This window comes from Xenopus laevis, chromosome 9_10S, assembly GCF_017654675.1.
Source record: "Xenopus laevis strain J_2021 chromosome 9_10S, Xenopus_laevis_v10.1, whole genome shotgun sequence".
NCBI classification, from domain to species: Eukaryota; Metazoa; Chordata; class Amphibia; order Anura; family Pipidae; genus Xenopus; species Xenopus laevis.
Window position 1 is genome coordinate 15,577,055 of NC_054388.1, and position 14,250 is coordinate 15,591,304.

At 40.0% G+C, this 14,250-nt stretch overlaps 1 long non-coding RNA gene across 1 annotated transcript; it reads left to right on the plus strand.

The window, feature by feature from the left end:
* The first annotated feature begins 3,669 nt into the window (after window positions 1–3,669).
* On the plus strand, window positions 3,670–14,247 carry LOC121398899. The gene is made up of 4 exons (XR_005964602.1): window positions 3,670–3,810; window positions 4,224–4,320; window positions 12,482–12,550; window positions 14,170–14,247. It is a non-coding gene; the product is annotated as an uncharacterized LOC121398899 (long non-coding RNA).
* Window positions 14,248–14,250: the final 3 nt, after the last annotated feature.

Consider the following 14,250-nt stretch of genomic DNA (forward strand, 5'->3'; position numbering starts at 1 on the left):
TTAAGCAGTGGGCTATCCGTCTGACTGGTCTTTGACACATAAAATGGGTCACTAGATTTGGACTAGGGGCGATGCAACGCAGCAACATGACTTTCCAACTACACACCGTAACGCAAACCCAAGAAAAGGGGAACTCGAATTGAAATCATCATTTATTTTATGTAAGTCAATAGAGATGTAACTGTGTTCAGATATTTTATTTATCGGTAAATGTTAGTACTCAATACACTGGCCATATTAGTGACAGCAAGTGATTGAGAATGTTTTGCAAAAGGACCTGCCGTGTAGACCAACCAAGGTTTAGTTTATTCGATAGAGTGGAAGATCTCTAAAAGATAGTTTTGGGTCCATCTGAATCACTACTGATATTATGCCTAGGTCCATATAAGCATTTTTTGGTCCAGCGTCCAGGGGTCTTTAAGTGACATGTGGCTGCATATATGTGGCGAGCAGTCTGATGTCTGTGCGATTCAGTTTTTTCGAACATCCTAGGAGGGTAAAACCATGATATGAGATATGAGATAGCGCAAGTGACGTTGTTCATCGGCGAGTTCCTACAATGGTGGTCTAATATGCATTAGAAATGCCGTGCAAGACTTGTTGATATTTGCTGTTGGAAATCAGTCAGGGTATATGCTCACAGGATATCGCAATTGGAAATGCTCGAGCAGGGCCAGTATCAGGGAGGCGTTTGATCGTCCTGATAGAGAAATTAATGCCAAAAATAAAAAACAAGACATATCCCAAACGTTTAGTGGCCAAACATGGGCGGCAAGCAAAAAGCACGCAGTCCAGCGGCTTTCAGGTGGCAATGCCCATTGAACAAGTACCGTATGCTAGGGTGAGAGGTGGAATTGTTTCGAACTAATACCTTACTAAATTAAGAAGAGGTTTGTGTTCCAGAGGCTAGATTGCGTAAGTCTAAGGGACTGTAACGGAACAACTGCGTGTTAATCTTGTTTTCTTGCGACCTGAACTCCTATAACTCTCTATACGAGTCACACTGAACATATAATGATGTGAATTGAGAATGTCATTAAGATGAAAATAATAGTCATATTGCCTCTATACCCGCTTGGAATGGCATTTGTTGTAACATTGCTGATGTAATTTCTAATCAGAGGTGACAAATATCTTATCTTTTGTACATATTTGCAGGCCTATGGAAAAGACTTGAGGTCGAATGGACACTTTTGTAACACATTTACGGGTGAGCTTCAAGCAATCTTGGCACAGCACTGGTATCATTGTGGTGGAATAATAGGTTACTGCTACTTTTAATATATGTGTATCATGTATATTGTTTGGTTCTTGTAAATTGTCCCTACCGCACTGTCCTAGACGTCATTACTTGGCGCCGAATTTTAAATAGTATCATGTTAAGTAGTCACTTGTTAACAATTCACTGTATAACTTGATAAACGGCCACTAATGGGGGGGACGAACGGTTGGAAAATGCAATCAAGAAATAAAGATTAACACTGGTTTTATTCACGTGTAAAATGGTGTGCGAGTCCATGGCTATTTGCTGTTACAACGGAAATTGACAAATGCACCCGAAGTAACAAAAACTTTCTGGTAATAGTGCATATCATATTATTATAATAATATATATATAAAATCAATGAACACCTGGAGAGACACCCGGAGCTGCTGGTCTTATAATATATTAATACACAGAAAGCCAATGATATGCTTCGGACTCTGGTAAATTATATCCTTGATAAAACTGGTGGTAAGTGAGTCATAGATCAGTTTATATAAGCGGGTGAGTTAGTAGATTGTCATCTTCATGTCAACAATGACTCTACTTTTAAATTTATGATGTATTTGATAATTACAATTGAAAGTTGACCTGTTGTACCCAAGTGTGTAATGATAAGGATATAATAGAATGTTAACCCGAGATCGGCAAGTTCCATGACCGTGAGTATTAAGATAAACACTCAAGGTTTCCTTTTAGCCTCGTGTGTTTTTATATGGTCATGCGAAACTCCCTCGTAGAGTAATAAATATCCTTAGATATTGGTATAGCAAAAGGGGGTAACGTTTATATCACTTAATATAGATATATAAGTATAGATATTTTTATAGTATATATATATATATAATACTCCAGAATCCAATATTTGAAGCGCACTCCATACTAAATTGCAGGACCCAGGTGCTACCTTAAAGAGTGCTGTGTTATCAAATCAATCTATGAAGTCAGGTGCACACAGGATAAATAGTTAAATGTTCCACATTTTATTTAAATACTTTTAAAAAACAGAACTGGTCGAACGGTTTGCGGTCTTCTCTTATAGAGCTTTTCTCAAAGCTAGGGAAAAAGACAAAAGACCATTCAGAAAAAAGACGGAAAATAATAGAGAGATGGAGAGGAGACAGAAGAAGAGGAGAACAGAGAAGTGCAATGACGAAAAGAAAAAGGAAAGAGACAAGAAAAAATAACAAGAACAAAGACAAAGTTATTCTATTATTAAAAGAGAAATATATCAAAGAAGCAAAGAAAGGAAGAAAAAAGAGGAAAGACAAGGAGAAAAGAGGAAGCAAGAAGAGCAAAAGGAACAAAAAAACAAGGAAGGAAAGGAAGAAGAAGGAAAAGAACTCAAAAGACCCTGTTCACAGTACCAAAGGTATTCCGTTAAATAGATAATAACTTATGACACTCACTACGCCAAAGACACACCCACGCAAGACCAAATGAGTTTTGCCCTTTGATAATTGGTTTTTTTGAATCAAGGGGTTAGACTTGCTGTTAAATAATGTTTTACAAATCTGCTATGATGTTGCTAACTGCTATGGATTTTTTGTTTTTGCAGAATGTCTGTTTTGGTTACTTGGGTTTTAAGTTGTTTAACTACGTGTTATATTTGGTGTAAAATCAATTAACTGATTGTTAAATACGTAATTGGCAATTATTTTATCTGTTTTTTGGTGCAGGTTACTAATTCAGTCACTATGTTCTGGTGAGTGTGTTCTTTGGGTGAGTGTCATAAGGTTTTATCTATTAAAGGACAGTAACATCAAAAAAATTTTTTTAAAAAATTCGTTAGTATACCAAATGAAAATAAACATCAAGAACAAATTAAACTTTAAAACAGCAAAAGCCTTTATTAAGAAATAACTTACCCGAAACTCCACTTCCTGTCCTCTTGCAAAACAGGCCGAGCACGGGCGACCCATCCATTGCTGGCAGTGTTTTGGGATTTTTCTCCTCCCTGGCTACTGACAGCATGTGAAAGGAGGCTGTGGGGGCTGCCGTGGGACATGCTGCTGCTGTTTGGCCTCGTCATACACTGGTCACGGCGCTGAGTGCAGGAGACATAGCCTGCGGAAGAGAAAGATATTCTGAAGCCGAACCCCTCTTTGCTTTCCCTTTAGCCACACTAACAGCCGACCCCTCAGTCCTCGGAAACTACAGAGCCAGATGAAGAAGTCACTCGATTCCTCTGTATCGCTGGTACCTGCTAATTATTTTTCCCCTGAATTGCAGCCCGCAGCGGTAAAACCCTACTGGTAAGCATCTTTATGGGGCATCTTGCTCTTCATTTTAGGAGATTGAAATTACGGAAAGGCTGTGTCCCATAGACTCCATTTTATCCAAATAAGCCAAAATTTTTAAAAATGATGATTCCTATTTCTCTGTAACAATACAATAGCTTGTACTTGATCCCAACTAAAATATAATTAATCCTTTAAAGTTATCCTTTATTTTAAGGCAGCATTAAGGATTTGGATTTTCAAGCATGACTTGGGACACAACAGCCAAGCATACGACGCATTAACTCAAATCCCAGATCCTCGCAGGTACGACTCCCGTGACAAGTTCACTTTAAGTCTAGTTGCATAACATGCATTGTAAATCCAAATAGTTATACATTATCCTCTCCTTTGCCAGTTTACCAAAGAAGCAGATCTTTGTCCAGTTTGCTCACTATTGTCCACCTATCAGATCAGACATGGGCTTTTTTATTGTGCTCGTCCTTAGACTGCATACACAGGCCAAGGAATTTTTTGTCCAAGTGGAGTTTCAGCCCAGCCAGAACAATACCCGGATAATCAGGAAAATGTAAACATTGTAGCACCATATAAAGCCCAGTAAAGTTTTGCATTAGTGGAAGAGCATGTTCCATTTGGTAGGAGAGGAGGGTTGGCCAAGGGACCCTGCCTTTAATGCTAGAGTCAATCTTGCTGTTTAATAATTATATTTCATCTTTCAGGCAACGGGACTGTTTACGGCATCTCATAGTGGTTCTGTGTGAGAGCTCCCAGCTGCAAGACCTTGTAGAGTTTCCATATGTAAATCACCATAATGAGGTAACTGCCCATTTCTTTTCTGTCCTGGGGGGGCACTTGCACAGTGAGCAGACGCTTCACTTTCTTCATGAAGTCTCACTTAAATATGCTTAGGTAGGTTGTAGTTATCATTGAATCTCATGCTCGTGCCGTTGACTTATGACCACAACTACTGTGTGAACTCCTGTATGAGTTCCATATATACCGACACAACTACAATTCTCTTCTGGCTAACTGAATGATAGCATTATATTCCTGACATGCCTGATACTTCCTGGTCAGTACATGATGCATATGTGACAGCTGGAATATGACAGGAGTAAGACTATATAAAATTATAGATCTATATATAAGTGCTGCCATTTTGTATAGCGGTTTGTTTCCCATAAATTGGGGAGGCCCATTTATCAAAAGGTCAAATTTCGAATTCATGTGAGTTTTTTTTTTACTCTTAATAAATTCAAATATACTCGAAATTTGATTGGGAGGTTATTTAAGAGAAAAAAATCGAATATCTAAACAACTTCGAAAACTCCGACTTTTTTTCTCTGAAAAAAACTTGAATTTCAGGAAGACTATTAACATCTTCAAAGGGACTCAGAGCAGAATTACTTGGTGTATTTATATAGACCTTTCTGATAAAGCTTACTTAGTTTTAGCCTTTCCTTCTCCTTTAAGGCACTATCCATATGGAGTGTCCTGTTTCCCTCTGCATACCTACTGATGACTTTATTGCTCCTGAACTGAACCAACTGTGCTTGTGCCACTGTGATAGGAAAATCAGTTCTACTGGAGAAGCCATGCGCTGTATAAAGGATAGCAATGATGTTTCTTTCCCCAGGCTCCTCTCAGTTGGTCTGGTTCGCTTATTCAGCTATTGACCATCTCCGGCACACTCTGGGAGAGAATTAAAGTAACTGGCACAATCAGGCTGTTAAGATTTCTGCTTTCCTCCCTGTCTCATGTTGAAGGGGTTGTTCGCCTTTAAATTAACTTTTGGTATGATGGAGAGAGTGATATTCTGAGACAATTTGCAATTGGTTTTCATTTTTTATTATTTTTTATTATTTGTGGATTTTCAGTTATTTAGCTTTTTATTCAGCAGCTCTCCAGTTTGCAGTTTCAGCCATCTGGTCCAAATTACCCTAGCAAGCATGCATTGAATTGAATAAGAGACTGGAATATGAATATATTCCTGTCTACCACCCTGTCTCTTAAAGGGCAAGTAAATCCTGGACTAAACATAAACTGCATGGATTAATATCAGGGCAGGGGGCTGCTGTACTGACTATATATCATTTTGTATGGGATTGATTGACCAAACGTCTGACATCAGTGCAGATCAGTAGGACTGGGTCCAGACATGGCTTATCCCCTTCTTATATTTATTCATCCTTAGCATCTCCTTTCACCAATTTTCCCACCCTTCGCCTCTTGATTCCACCTTCACTTTTCAGTGACCCTTTTCCCTTGCACTAGAGGTCTCCCTCCTCTGTAATGTTCCCTGGCAATACTATAGAACTATAAAAAATGCAAGAACACCAATGAAATGTGTATTAACATATTTATTTATAAAATTGGATGTTATATTATATGCATTTTAGATGAATTCATACTAATTTAAGTTGGGAAGGACTCACATCCATTAGGTTCAAGTTTTAGTATAAAAGGGATCTTCCTATTTAGTAGTTGATCCAGAGGAAGGCAAAAACCCCATCTGAAGCCAGAGCCAATTTGCCTCAGAGGGGGAAAAAATTCCTTCCTGACTCCCACGGGCAATCGGACAAGTCCTGGATCAACTTGTACTAATGAGTTTATGTGAGTATCAGTACTAAGAGTTTATGTCAGGGTTTAGAGTGGGAGATGTGACTAGTTGTTGAGTTGAAGGCTTGAAAGGATAGAATTTAGAAAGGAATGAATTTGAACAGAAAAACCATTGATGATATCTAGTATAGGTAAATCTAAAAACAACTGGACTTGCTGAGTAATCAATGAAGACGTTTCAGTACTCATCCAGTTCAACCAGTCAGTTGAACTGAAGAAGCTGCTCGGATGAGTAGTGAAACATCTTCATTGATTACTCAGCAAGTCCAGTTGTTTTTAGATTTACCTATACTAGATATACCATGACCTGGATGAATGAAAAGCTTCATAGTCAAACCACTGAGGAATTGTTGTTAGGAGATTGCAGGGGGGGGAGGCAAAAGAAAAAAATGGAGAAGAGAAGCCTCTGCGTAGAGGGCATCATTTTAGTGTGTGCTGTGTGGTGGTGACTAAATGGAGGTGTAGTAAGAAGGGCAAGGATTAAAAGATATTTTTAAGAGGAGAAACTCTTGATGATATGTAAATAAAAGAAGATATTGGTGGAGGTGTGTTAGCAAAGGACAGAGCTTGCGGTTAGAGGTAAAATATGGAATAAGGGCTCGTGATGGAGCTAAAGTTAAATTAAAAGTCCTTGGGTAGATTGGTAATTGGATACTAATGAAACTAAGGTCCTAATAGTGGAGCTATGGTGTTTGAAAATGTGAATGCTGCTGGAGCTGTAGAGGTAGATTGAATGTTGGAGCTATGGTTTCTGTGAAATGTAGATGCTTAAGGCAAGATGTTGGGGTTGTAGTAGTCTGCAAAAAAAGGAAGATGGATGGAACTATGGCACCTCAAACTGAGGTGGAGATGTGTGTGGGTGGAGTGAGGTAAAATGAAGCAAAGACTCCACTGGTGGAGATGTGGTGGTCTGAAAAGAATATGATCGAGGAGATAAAGTCCCTGCTGGTGTTGTTGCAGGAATCTTGAAGTTACCACTTGCTGAACTGCATCAGCTTGAAAGGAGATGTTGCTGGTGGAGCTGCAGACGCCACTGGATCTGTATGAGACAAAATATCAGTCAGTAATAGATCATCATTAATTCTCATTCAGAGGCATGGCATTTATGCACACGCCTTATTCATTAGGCGGTTCCATCATGTTAGGGAGTTTTTCTCCTAGGCTGATGCTCCTTTTAGAAATAAATGCACTGGCTATGGAATAAGAAATAATGCCTGAGCCTTCTCAATCACATTCTACCCTGTTGTGTTATTGTGTGGCTGCTGCAGTGAGGCTATTGTACATCAGCACAGAAAAACCTTGATTTTGGGGAGGATTGTGACCAAGAATTGTAAACTGAGCATCTTCTAGCCGAAACCCACCTCTTGTGCACAGTGAGGATTCGGGTCCTACCAATGTAGACACTCACCAGGCAGCAGGGGATCAAATTGTTATTTGTCTACCAGTGAGAACTATTATATCTGAATGGAGATGGGACCTTACCTGTGGATGTTTCTTTTTCCTTGGCTGTGATTTAGGAAACTGATTCTGGGCTGTTGATGTTATTGGCCACAATATCAATAACAGGAGAAGCCTTCCAGGGCCATTTGCAAGAGCTGCTTCTTGTTCTGCCGATGTCTGTTGCAGAAGTCACAAGCACGCCGCAGGCTTTGAGAGAGCAAACTCCTTCAGTCCTGTAGAGGGAAAAATCATATTTGTGATTCATGAATACTAATTAGAGCTTGTATATGATTCATAAACAAAAAAATAAAGACTGAAGACCAAATACAAATTGTCTTACAACACCATTGTCACCATTATCCTAAAATTTTATATTAAGTACCCCTTAAACATGTTTATTATTCCCAGTGTGATTATAATAAAAGCAACTCTTGCAGCTGTTGAGTTCACTGTGAGATGGTGCAGTCGTACAAATATAATGGATTCCCTCACCTTCTTGGCCGGCAAGTTCTGCAGAGTCCGGAGATGTTCTTCTATCTCAGCCCTGACGATCTTCTTAGGTGGTATTTGGGTGACGAATGGGTGCTGCAGGAGTTCTTCAGCACTCGCTCTCTCCGAAGGATCCTTTTTTCAGACAGGACTCCAAGAAGGACACAAAATGCTGTGACCTGGAAAACCAGAGATTTTTAGCTTTAGCTAGCAAAAAAAATCCCCAGATTTCCAGATTCCAGAAGCTTTTACCCAGTAACCATTAGCTATACCCCAGAATATACATATATTTTGCAGTCTATCTGTCTATCTATCTATCTATCTATCGTCTATTTATCATCTATCTATCTATCTATCGTATATTTCTATCCCTCTCGCATCTAGCTATCTATATGTCTGTCTGTCTATCATCTATCTATCCATCCCTCTCTCTCTCCCTTCTCCCTCTCCCTCACCCCCAGTAACCATTAGCCTATACCCCAGAATATACATGTATTTTCAGTATATCTGTCTATCTGACACGAGCTGGGACAGACTCACCAGGTGTTCGATTGAAGCTTCGGTGGTTGGGCCTTCAATTATCAGGTCCTCAACTGGATATTGCCCTGTGTATGCTGAAATTGAAAAACATATACATCAGGTTCATTCAAACATGTCTAGAAGTTATTTATTTATAATCTCTTAGTACTCGGCTGATGTTGGCGATCTTCACCGCTACCACCCTCTACGATGGTGTCGTTGTAATACAGACAGAAAGGTTGACTTATATACAAGTAGGAAAGAGAGGGTCTAATGCAGCCCCCAAACCAGAAGCTTGATATGTCTGCCTAAATCATTGTGTGATTGTGTGTAGTGATCCACAATCTTGTTCAGTTCCCCTACTCTCTAGGAATTGGTTGGTAACTTACCTTGTAGACGTCTCCAGTGCCGCCCACTCCAACAAGCACATCCTTGGTCAGCCGACCATCAGGAGGCTGGAAAATAAAATAGAAAAAAGAAGGATTTTATTGATAACATAATATTCCCCAGGGTACAAAACATGTCTCCACTTCGGCATAGCGGCGAGTGTTTTTACCCTTCCTTTCTACTCACCTCATAAGTCTCGGAGAGGGTTCTGGATTCCGCCTGTGGCTGAAGGAGAAGAGAAAGAGTCTATTACATTCTATAATTTATCTGTACTGTTCTCTATTCAGCAAAACCCTAAATTCAGCTAAAACAGTAGCAGTTGACTTACCTTCCTCCAGGGGGCGCAGAATAGCATTGCCGCTAAGTTTTTTAGCTCTTAAAAGAGCTGTTGGGTATAAAGAGATATCAGCTGACGTCAAAGGAAGATGTATATCCAAACGCCAAAAATCAGATTGGAATATCACTGAATATCCTCTTAAAACAATCGCTGTGAAATCACTCGGAAAATCACTCTGAAAATCGCTTCGAAAACGCTGTGAAAACGCTTCGTCGCTCGCAAAATTCACTGTGTGGGGAAACAGAAAGAAAGAAGAGATTGTAAGCTCACATGCACCAGTCCTCTCTGCTATACATATCAGGATTCACTGCCTTATATAAGTATTCACACCCTCAACCAATTCTCCCATTGTACAAAAACAAACCCTAAACTTATATATATTGTTTATCTGTTTTATCTGTTATTTTTATTCTGACCATTAATTCTAAAATCTGATTTCCACTGGCAAAAAACAAAATTTACCATCAGTTTTTTCTTTTGCTTCAACAGCATTAAAGCAAAGTTCCCCTTTAAATGAAATGAAATTAAATTTGTAGAAGACCACAAGCTGCAGGTCTGACAAGGGATGCTGGGATTTGTAGTTTAATATCAGTTAGAAGACCCACAAGCTGTAGGTCTGACACGGGATGCTGGGATTTGTAGTTCAGTAACAGAAGACCACAAGCTACAGGTCTGACAAATGATGCTGGGAGTTGTACTATATGCTACAGGTCTGACAAGGGATGCTGGGATTTGTAGTTCAGTTCAGTAGCAATAAGAAGACCACATGCTGCAACTCTGACAACAGATGCTGGGATTTTTAAGTCAGTAACATTTAGAAGATTATAGGCTACAGGTCTGACAAGGGATGCTGTGATTTGTACTACAGGCTGCAGGTCTTACAAGGGATGCTGGGATTTGTAGTTCAGTAACAGAAGACCACAAGTTGCAGGTCTGACAAGGGATGCTGGGTTTGTGCTATAGGCTACAGGTCTGACAAGGGATGCTGAGATTTGTACTACAGGCTGCAGGTCTGACAAGGGATGCTGGGATTTGTACTACAGGCTACAGGTCTGACAAGGGATGCTGGGATTTGTAGGTCAGTAACAGTTAGAAGATTGTAGGCTGCAGGTCTGGGAAGGGATGCTGGGATTTGTAGGACAGTAACAGTTAGAAGATTATAGGCTGCAGGTCTGACAAGGGATGCTGGGATTTGTGCTACAGGCTGCAGGTCTGACAAGGGATGCTGGGACTTTTAGGTCAGTAACATTAGAATGTTTATAGGCCTACAGGTCTGACAGGGATGGGGATTTGTACTATAGGCTACAGGTCTGACAAGAGATGCTGGGATTTGTACTATAGGCTACAGGTCTGACAAGGGATGCTGGGATTTGTAGTTCCGTAACAGTTAGAAGACCCCAAGATGCAGGGCTGACAAGGAATTCTGGGATTTGAAGCGTCAGTAACCAGTAACAAATTATAGGCAGCAGGTCTGACAAGGGATTTTGGGATTTTTAGGTCAGTAACAGCTAGAAAACTACAGGCTGTAGGTGTGACAAGGGATGCTGGGAGTTTGTACTATAGGCTACAGGTCTGACAAGGGATGCTGGGATTTGTACTATAGTCTAAAGGTCTGACAAGGGATGCTGGGATTTGTAGTTCATTAATAGCTAGAAGACTACAGGCTGCAGGTGTGACAAGGGATGCTGGGACATTCAGGACATGAGTAACAGTGACTGGGAAGTTGCAGCTCCAAACTTTTCCTTTAAAGCTTTTTAAGAAGTCAGTTCTATATACAAAGTGAGGTCTAAAGAGAAATATGGATATTAATAGTATTGGAGGGAAACAGCAAGTGGCCAACTGTCGCTCCAAACACTGGGTGACCCCTGTTATATGGGAACATGGGGATTTCAGACTTTTGCCCTTAATAATTGCTTAACTTTTACTGAAAAGCTTTTTAATAAGTAAATGTTATATACAAAGTGAGATATAGAGAGAAATATGAATATTAATAACATTAGAGGAGAAACCTGAACAGCAAGTGGCCAACTGTCAACTGTCACTCCAAACACTGTCAGTGACCCCTGTTATATGGGGAACATGGGAGATTTCAGACTTCTCCCCTTAAGAATTTCTTAACTTTCCCTTAACAGCTTTATTAAGAAGTAAATGTTATATACAAAGTGAGATACAGAGAGAAATATAAATATTAATAGCATTAGAGGAGAAACCTGAACAGCAAATGTCACTCCAGATGTTGCTATAGTGACCCCGTTATATGTTAACATAGGAGATTTCAGACTTTTTATTATTTCTTAACTTGCACTTATTTTAAATATAAAGCAATTGGAATCCCAAATATTATTTTATACTTATTTTAAATATAAAGCAATTGGAATCCCAAATGTTATTTTATACTTTCTGTATTTAGCCTGACAGGTGTGTAGTCTCCCTGCATCCCTGTTCCTTCCCCCAACCCCAACTCTCCTATAATCTATTAAAATGACAAAACCAAGGCTTAATATCCCAGGTGCCACCTAGTGACTCAATTTAGTAGTGATTTTCTTCATTTATATCATTATTTTCCATAAATTGTCTCCCAGTGTGTGCTGTGCATCCACTTACCTCTGATCCCAGAAATGAAAGTGAGAAATCCGTTATTTAACTGTCAGTTGTCTGTGCGGCCAAATGCCAGGATGTACTTCTGTGTATTTATCCTGAGTTGTCTGTAGTCTGCCTGTTTCCCCATTCCTCCCATAATGATATTTTCTATTAGAATATACACAAAACCAAGGCTAATATCCCAGGCACTAGCCAGTGTCACACTCAAATAGCGATTTCCTTAATTTCTGCCATTATTTCCCTTAATGCCCCCTTGTATCAATGCTCCGCTCACCTCTGATCCCAGAATAAGAAAGTGAGTTTACAGCCAATCACATTTTATGTTTATTTCCTGATAGTGATTGGCTGCAAGTCAGCACATGTTTACATGCTGTTTAGATAAGTGGGACCCCAGTAAGGAGATGTGGGGGTTCAGCTCATGTATCTTTGATAAGGAATATTAATTCTAATGGACAATGTTAGGCTGGGAGAAACAGTCCTGCTCTCTTGCACACCTCAATAAAACCACACTGACAAAACATGGGACAGATTTATATATTTGAGTTGTCTGCCACATGTCATCTGTCTCCATTTCCTGTTCTTTAGACCAAGTGACCAACGCAGAAAATATTCCCCCGGACCAGAAACCGCTTTCAGAGACTTGTGTAAATGCTGGTAAGTGACAAATACTCAGGCTTTTCTGCTGGGAGTGTAAGGGACCTCCGTGCTGAGTGCAGTGCTAATATATTTGCATGTTCTAAAGAAGTATGGGGCGTTTGACTTGCTTTGGGTTAGACTTGCTTTTGGGGTGTTGGCTGACAAAGAGATGGATGGTGCGCTGAGCTTGACTCTGCAAAGAATTAGGCCAGGGCCATACCCTTTAAGTTGCCACCGAACATGCCTTCAGAAATGTTTTTGAACTAACATAGCTGCTATTGATCCTCATTCTAATTCTCCCCTCATTCTCCTACTTTGACCACACTCTACTTGTGCCTCCTTTGTAATTCCAGGTTGTATTTCCCTGAATGCATTAAAAACACATTTTAGGGTGTGACCTGATAGGGAACTGAAGGCCTGTATTTGCTTGTGTGAAAGCAGGGATGTAATGGGCTATCCTCCTCCTCCTCTCCTCCTACTGTGCTTCTGGCAGGCACCTCACTGCTCATTTGAAACACAGGCAGGAACTGTAGCATCTATAGGATATGAATTTCTTTTAACCCAGAGTGAAACCATATCTGTCAGTGCCAGCAAGTTTGAGGGGTATTTTTATTTATGCTTTATCTCATTTAAGATCCCCATGTTTATTGGAAGGGGACCACTGGCTCTATATTGGTACAGGACCCAGTGATGCTGACAGTATTGTTAGATATGCAGTGAAGCAAAGAATTACAAATTGATGGACAATAAGAATTACTCTCCCATTTGGCATGTTTGACCATTTGGGAGGTTTAGACAGTGTCGGACTGGGACACCAGGGGCCCACCCAAAAACCTTTGACAAGGGCCCACCAATTAATCTTAGACCAGGGCCCATTATTTTTCTTCCTCTCCTCACTCAACTTCTATTCTCCTAGTCTCTTTTCTTTACATACTATACTCTATTTTTCTATATTTAGCCTATTTGTTCTGATAAAAATAGGGAATGGCCATGGAAAAGGCCAAATGTTTAGCAGCATGAGGGCCCACTGACACCTGAGCCCACCGGGAGTTTTCCCGGTATCCCTGTGGGCCAGTCCGACACTGGTTTAGATAATTCTGAGCCATTAGTGGATTGAGTTGAATGCATTTCTGTTGGTTGTGCTAAAAGAAGCAATGCCACAGCTATTTCAGCTTGTCTAATTTATTCAGTTAGTTGGGTTGACTTTATGGAGAAATAGTTTGATACCATTTGCATGCACGCTTAATTCTCCGAGTGCCATACTTTATATGGAATTGTGATGCTTCAATTGGTCTGTAATGTGTGTAATATTACCCGTCGGCATTGAGCCCCCATTTTATGATGGCCTTAGTGATTCCCGAGAACTGCGTTATTTTTTTTCAGGTGGCTTTGACTAACAGGAAAAAATGTGGGAGTACAAAGGGCTCCATCGTCCAATCAATGGATAGAATGCTTCTGCATATTTAGATGAAGCATTTTCACATAAGGGCTATTTTATCTTTCGAGACCTATAATGTTTAGGGGTGTTGTTTCCCTTTAAGACAGTGAAATCCTATTGACTGGAATGTTTCTGCCATGTCATAACTTATCTGGCTCTTCTCATTTATCTCTGCTATCACCGTCTCTCCCTACAACAGGTCTGCCAGGCGGATGTCTAAGAAACATCGGCAGAAGATCCTCATAATGCATCTGGAAAAAGAGACCGCACAATCTAATAC